The sequence below is a fragment of the Pituophis catenifer genome, unplaced genomic scaffold (assembly GCF_029215685.1).
Source record: "Pituophis catenifer annectens isolate HBS135680 unplaced genomic scaffold, rPitCat1.0.hap2 SCAF_3, whole genome shotgun sequence".
NCBI lineage: Eukaryota > Metazoa > Chordata > Lepidosauria > Squamata > Colubridae > Pituophis > Pituophis catenifer.
In genome coordinates this window covers 152887372-152893658 of record NW_027256883.1, presented here as the reverse complement: position 1 = coordinate 152893658, position 6287 = coordinate 152887372, and the positions used below count along the sequence as shown (strand labels likewise).

Genomic DNA, 6287 nt, shown 5'->3' with positions numbered 1-6287 from the left:
AAGGGAGGGAGGGAGGGAGAGAGAGGGAGAGGGAGAGGGAGATCTTTTCCCATTAAAGTCTTCAAGGGTGCTTATAAAAATTGGCCCACCACATTTGGGTTGCAAAAATACAAAAATATGGACAACTAATTTTAAAATAATATTATTGGATCCCATTAAACAAATGGGTAAGATTTATTTATTGCATGAATTTGGCGGAAAGCAACTAAAACGTATCCACTTTTATAAGTATGTTCCATAAAATTGCAGAATGTGTGGAAACTCTGCTCTCGCTATTATTAAATTATCAATAACCTTCTATTAGCAAATGTTATAAAGGTTTTTCTGAAGGTGTTGTATTGGTAATCTGATCTGTTTAGAGATATAAAACATTACAACATAAATTAGGATTATGTATATGGAAAATATGTGGAATCTTCATATGACTAGTAATGCTTCAGAATTGAATATGCCCCAAGGTTGATCTCCTTACTATCTACTTTTCTATTTTTTTTTAAATAAATGATGGGTATCAGGTGGTTTGCTAGATAAGGTGGTTTACTAAATAAGATGGTTTTTCAAATCCAATTAAAAATACACCTCAATTTGAAATAGAATAATTTTTACACAATTAAGATATTGCAAGCAAAAGATGAAGATTGGCCTTACTGCAGTTGATAGACAAATAGCCTAACCAAGGAATTAATTGCTTTAAAGAAGCTCTTTCTCTAATCTATGGTACCTCCAATATATCCCTAACTGAGCTCTTCCTTAATAGATAAGATGTATTACAGATCATGATTAGCTGTTAAAGTCCATTAAGAATAGAAAAAAAACCCCTCATTTTTAGAATTATAAACACCACAGTGGGTTTCCTCTTGACACAGTAAATAGTTCTTCAGCCTGCACTATTTTGCTTATTAAAAAATTAAGCATTACACTATTTATCTTTAACTACAATAAGAAATTTGAACATTGTTGAATTTAAAAAGTTCATAACTGCAGTGCACCAAAGTTGTCTCTTTTATTCTACTGGCATTAAAGCTTTAATTTTAATTTGCTCTAGCACAAAATCTTATAAGGAACTTAACTTCAGCTAATCAAAATCTCAAAGTGGTCTTCAAGTTTCTCATTGTATCCACAATATTGCTGAGCACATTGTAAGCCGCCCTGAGTCTTCGGAGAAGGGCGGCATATAAATCAAATTTAAAAAAAAAAAAAAATTAACAATGCAATTTTTGCAACTCAAAGCTAGACTTTTGAACATAGGAGAGGGATCTGAATCCATGATTATTTAACTATCAGTTAAATAAATCCCCTTGGATTTGCTCTCCTGATATTGAGAAGTTCCTATTAATTCCTTGAGGCCAACCCCTAGAAACCAAGCTTGGTATGAGGGTGCAAAACAGCAAGTGACATGGATCACTATGTGTCACAACTGTTATGTTAGAATCAATTGTTCTCTGAATCTAACAGTTTAAAAAATCCTACTTACAAAAGAATCTTCACACCTGATTTATTTTATAATTTTAGGTTTGAGGTTATTTTATGTTAATTTAAACCATCTTGTGTGATATGATCTGATGGATTTGATCTGATCCTTGACGAAAATTAGGCAATATTGCTGTTGATCACAGCAACAGTATTACATTACCAAATTTACATAACAATTACACAATAAACTTTTTTTTTTTAAAAAAAAAGACCTACAAATGGTTCATGGATGCCTACATATTAGATAGCCTACTGCAGTACTTTTTATAGAACTAGAGCATAATGTACTTTTCATACTATGGATTTTCTATTTCTGTTTCTATGGATCATCACAACTTTCCACAGTTGCCAACATTTCAGAATCACCAACAAGGACATGTTTATTGCACTATGTAGTTCACAGCTCTCTGGACAAGTCCTCTCCTTCCACTCCCACCCCTGCAATATCATTCTGTCTCTCAAGCTACAAAGGAATTGAAATGAGACATGAGTAACTAGGTTTGAAGTTATATTTGACACAGCGGGAGCACTCTTACCTAATATCAAATCAAATCATATCCAAATAATGAGATCTAACTAGCTCTGAAGAGGATTGGTGCTGTTAAAGAAGTCTTATCTGAAACCAAAATCGGGAAATAGATCCAAATAATGAGTGAAAGCAAAGTGTTGAAACAGAATTTGTCACTGATCAATTGATTCAAAATCTTCTTTCTTTTAAATTTTCAGCATGTACTACATTTTGCTTTGCTGAGTAGATCAATGGTTGTGCTGCCTTCTAGAAGTTTGGATTATAATAGCAATTATTCCTGATCATTGAACCTTTAAACATTTATACTAGGCTCTAGAAAGAATACTTAGGTCTTGTGGAGACAGCAGAAAATAATAAACTAATTGAATATAATTTTAAGAATTAGGTTACATCTTTAAAGGTGTAAAAGACAATTGGATATCACTTATACAGGTTTTGCAATAACACTAAATGGCAAGACCATTCATTTGAAATGAAAAAGATTGCTTTTTTGTATAAAATATATAGTAGCTAATACGTTTTAAAAAGCATTGTCCAATACGGGATTTATATTTCTATAATAACCACAATAACTTTATTTTGCTGTAGTAACAATAAATGTTCAAATTAAATTGTACAACAAAAAAAGGAATAACATACTGGTAAAGGATCATCAAAATGCAGAATTTTAGCTGAGTTCGAAGAATACTATAGTGTATTGTTTTTATTTCTATAATTCCAGTAACTGGAAGAATGCTCAATCAAGAAAAAAAATAGATTTGGCTCAAATCAGAGGCTACAGCATTTTTATACAGAGAAAGAATTATTCAATATATATAAAACATGTGCATGTTTCAAAAATAATTTGGAAGAAGTGCACCTATATAAGTCTGATGGACTGCTTTAAGAACAGAGAGGAACAACATTCATGCAAGTTCCAAAAGACTTGTCCAATAAACATGGAAATCACAATACAAAATTACTTTTTTCCCCTTTTCCAGCACAGCAGATTCTATGTGGACAAAAAGAATGCTTTTTTAAAGATTCAAGCTACTAATAGAAACTTTTGTAGTTAGAGACCGAAATCTATTAAAAAAAATGTCCTGCCACAAAAATACATATTTTTCCATATATAAACAGGCACTTTGGATCATTACAGATCCATGACACTTAAAAATAAAATAAGCTTTCTAATACACTGCTTCTAAGAATGCCATTTTTCAGAGTGTATACTTTTATCTTACTTCAAATGTAGAATCAGATTTAGCAAATGAACACAAAAAAATTTGTTCAGTATCTTAGAATCACAGTACTGTCTAGGCTGCTTGACAACATGTCCTACTGACAATAATTATCATATCATTACAACAGTATTAGAACAACCAACTTGTCTAGCAGTTGCTATTAACTGGTTAACCTTAAAATATTTAACAGCCTATAAAAACTAGTAATTGCATTATCTGCTATGTATTTTGAGTGCAGTTAAGAACAAAATAAAACTGCAAGACAATGTTATTCTATTAAATGACATGCATTAAAGTTTCATTAAGAAACTTCTTTTATAGATTGCTGAAACTCTCTAAAGTTTAGTTCTGGGATTGAGTAAGACTATAGCAAATTTCCATGGCTCAGTGATATTCACAAATCAGGTGAATTAAACATTCTTATAGAATTGGAGTATCCTTGAAACACAGCCACTTAGTATGGATTTAATTTTGAGAGAGTTTCTTTTTCAAAGATTCGGGCATTTCAGGTGGGGGGGGACGAGGCAACTTGAGATAAACTTTAACTGAATCATAGATGAACCACTGCAGTCCAGTGAGGGTACCAATCATCAGAATACGGGTGAAGAGGCCTTTCCAGATCCCATGCATGCCCAATTTCTTGAGAACACCCAAAACAGTGGTGCCCCTTTCTTGGTTCAGCACTGATACCACAGAATCAGCCGGGTGTGAGACTATAGCACAGAAGATGCCAGCGATATATCCGCCAACAAATGTGACTCCAAGTTGTTCCATCTTGCTGCACTGATCTCGTGGCTTAGGAATGACGTATTTATAGAGTGCTTCTATAGTTCGTTCAAAGCAGGAAAACTTCATCATGGTGTAAGGGATCTGTCGCAGCCAGAGAGGATATACTCCCTTATAGAAAGCCCAGAGTCCTTCTTCAATATACATCTTGGGAGCTGCTTCTCGCAGTGTTTTGGCATAACCGCGCTGGGTCTGAATCCGTACCTTGACTGCTTCCATCGGGGCCAAAGCAATGTCAGCAAAGAATTCGGCACTGGCTGAAGCAGCGAGGTAGAGGCTAGTCCGCCACAGATAAGATTGTTCTGGACCCAAAAAGTCAGAGTACTGTAACTTGAAGAATTCATAGAGACCAAACTTGCCAAAGCCCTGCATGGAATAACCTATGGCTGTTGGAGCCCATCCTTTAGCCAGGCCAGGAATCCCCTCCTCTCGCACCGTAAGAGAAAGGCCTTGCATAAGCCCTTGGTAACGCCTGGGTTCCACCTGCATGCGGCACTTCACCACATCCAGTGGCACAACAGCTGTGTGCGTTGCACCACAACTCACCACCCCACCTAAGGAGCACATCAGCAGATAGGTAAATGAGCCATACTCGCAGGAATACTCCTCCTCCACCACCTGTCCTGCGGGACTGTCTTTTTTGGTTACTGAAGCTGCTGACAGGCTGAGCAGACCCCTGGGTGGAAGGGCTGGGCTGCCATCTTTGGAGGGCTCCAGGTTCATTTCCCTGCAGCTACTTGACAGCCCAGAGTAAAAGGAGGGCCTGTTGCTGCCCCTGCTGCTTCCTTCTAGGATCCAGGTTGTGGGGCAAAGCCCTGCCAGCAGCTGAGACCAGGGTTTGGGGTGGGGACTCCTGCTGCCTTCAAGGGCCTCCCCTTCCATTTTGTCTTCACTGTTGAGGATCCTGCACTCAGGGCCACTTTTCTTAAGGCTCCTGGAAGAAGTCTCATCTGCTTTCCAGAACCAGGATATGTGCTGAGAGAAGGGAGCCATGATATCCCTGGCTCCTTCCTTCCAAGACTTGCCTTTCCCCTGGTCTGTGGATGGGCCAGGCATACTCCGTGCACAAGGAAAGGCCTGCTAATAGCTGAAGCTATTGCCTCTTTCCAACTGCCAGAGAGTTCAGGGTTCTTCTGGCTATAGAGATGTAGCCTAGAAGCGGCAGAAGGAATAGGACTGTAAGTGGACACTCTAGTCACTCTCTCTGTGGTTTAGAATAGTTGGCTGGAAACAGAGGAACCTCAGTGAACAAAATTTGATTAAAGAATAAAAAGGTTCAGAGAGTGGGGGAGGCTATTAAATGCACAAAATATATGGGCAGGAATTGCATGGCCTCAGAGAAAAAACTCAAAGGTGCCACGTTCTAAATCAGTAATAACCTTTAATGAGAATCCAAAATCTTTAGCCTTTTTCTCCTAACTTTTAAGCAAAGCCTTCTAGTTTTTGTGTATCAGAGGCACTGGTTCCATATTTCCATGAGTTTTTTCTGGGACAGAACCTTTGGGACAGAATGTTTATTTATTCCTACTACTTTCAGTTTTAGGAGCAGCACTTATTTGAAGACACTATTTTTGCCATTTGCTTTTTGGTCATAGAGCCTGACTTTCTACCTACGATAGCATGTGTATTTGTGTTCCATATTTAAATCATCAATAATAATATGTTATTACTACCACAGAGGTGGAACATAGGAAATAAACTTCCATGTTCCTCAATATTCCTCAATTATAAGGAATATTTCATGCAATATTAAAGATCTGATTACCTTAATATGCAACAGATAGACTAATTATTACATAGCTATGCAGTATCAAGTGGTATGTGTCAATCAGTTTATGTAAATATCATCCTGATAGATGTATGGTACAAACAAAATAAATAAAGCTACTTCCGTCTTAATCTTTTTACTTTTTTTTCTAGTCCAAAAAAAAGATGGAAATCTGAAGATAAAATACAGGATAGTACAAAATGGAAAACAACACAGCCTGGCTTATAATAATAATTTGTTCAATAAAGCAGAGTGATTAATGAAGCTAATCACACACAAAGAAAACTAATAGAGTCACATCCTGTCAGACTTCACAGGAGACACAAGCAATAAATCTCAGTTCTCTAAGAACTCAGTCTCCCTTTCAGGGAGTATGGTAACTAGGTAACAGCAAATACTTCACAGACCCAACAGAGCTAGATGGTGGAGCCAAGAAAAAAGTAATAGATGTGCAGAAGATCTGAGTAGTGCAGAACACAAGAATCAAATCTTTTATACATGTCAGCCT

The 6287-nt window shown here is 36.7% G+C and overlaps 1 pseudogene; it reads right to left on the bottom strand.

The window, feature by feature from the left end:
- Window positions 1-3690: 3690 nt before the first annotated feature.
- Window positions 3691-5067, bottom strand: LOC139314027 (solute carrier family 25 member 3 pseudogene; annotated as a pseudogene).
- Between the last annotated feature and the right edge of the window lie 1220 nt (window positions 5068-6287).